At 43.3% G+C, this 1,454-nt stretch overlaps 1 pseudogene; it reads right to left on the bottom strand.

The window, feature by feature from the left end:
- Positions 1-478: 478 nt before the first annotated feature.
- Positions 479-1,454, bottom strand: part of LOC100947920 — a 32,955-nt pseudogene continuing 31,979 nt past the window's right edge.

Here is a 1,454-nt window from a genome sequence, read left to right as displayed (position 1 = left end):
TTTTTTTTTTTTTTTTTTTTTGAGACAGTCTCATTCTGTTGCCGCAAACTAGTGTCTTATGGTGTCAGCCCATCTCCCAGCAACCTCACACTCCTGGGCTCAAGCAACCTTCCCTCCTCAGCCCCCTGAGTAGCTGGGACTAGAGGCACCCACCACAATTCCCAGCTACTTTTTCAATATTTATTTATTTGAGTTTAACCAAAGATTTATTGAATCAGAAACAAGTTGATCAAATACTTGCTGGGGAAAAAAGAGAAGTTTTAATGGTATTCAAAAATACTTTTTAAAAAATATTCTAGGACAAGATTTCTTCATAAACTAGATTATGGTGTAAACTTTTTTGTAAATCTTTTAGGCGTGTTAGTGGTTAAGAACTAGAGCTTATTCCTATTCCAAATCTATCTTGCAGATAGAAAAACTCCTGAAAAATTACATAAAGGAAAGTGAAAGATGTTCCTGTAAGATATGGATTTCTTTTCTAATCTTGCTGGTAATACATTGCTGCACTGAGTGTGTGCCATTTCTTTTCAGGATCATCGTGATGCTGAGAAGCTTCATCGATAACAAGTCCATTTCTAGTTTCATGGTCTTAATCTAAAGTGTCCTTTCTGAGTGTATATCAAGGAGAGGTAGTGAATAGAGATTGGTTTCTCTCGGGTTCAGGGAGGAAAAGTCTGGAAGAGGCAGGGAAACTCCACTTTCCTCCCCTTCTAGCAGCCCCCTATAGGTGGTAAGGTCAACGTCCAGTGCCATCTTAGCTTCGAGCGGGTCTGGGCATCCACGAAGGTGGGGAGTCATTTCTTCCTTCCTGTCCTGCAAGTGGCCACTAGTAGTCAGCAGCTTCGACGGGAAAGTTCTTTTCCATTTCATGCGTCTGGCATTCCAGGGACTGGTTAGAAGTTCCCTGAGGGCATCTACTCTGCAGTGAGTGACTGCACCCATCTTGGTACTCAACTGGATTCCTGCTTCCTTGGTGCAAGGCACCGTTGTTGTGATCAGCATTCTCGGAGAGGTCCGTGTTCTTCTGCCTCCTGAAGGTTCTTGGGAGCTACGATTTCACACTGCTGACATGTGTCACCCAGGGCAGCCATGAGGTCAGGTTTGGAAACATCCATATTGACTTGGACATGTTGGGCGGTGCCTGTGGCTCAAGGAGTAAGGCGCCGGCCCCATATACCAGGGGTGGCATAAAAACTGAAAACTGAAAAATAAATAAATAAATAAATAAATAAAATAAAAATGATTTAGACATGTTGTTCCTGAATTTGAGCCTGCAGCTCCCGGATTTCCTCATTGTGCAATTTCTTCAAAAAGGCAATCTCTTTCTGTAAGGATTCCACTCTACATTCGAGGTCACGATGTGCCAAAGACTCACGGTCCACGTCTTGTCTGAAGGATTGCAGGGTGCTCTCGGCTTCCTCTCTGAAGCATCTCCTCTGCAATTTCTCCTGGAC

This window comes from Otolemur garnettii, unplaced genomic scaffold (assembly GCF_000181295.1).
Source record: "Otolemur garnettii isolate 467f Iridium unplaced genomic scaffold, OtoGar3 scaffold00142, whole genome shotgun sequence".
Lineage (NCBI taxonomy): Eukaryota > Metazoa > Chordata > Mammalia > Primates > Galagidae > Otolemur > Otolemur garnettii.
Note: the sequence above shows the minus strand (reverse complement) of the source record. Positions and strands in the feature narration are given on the sequence as shown.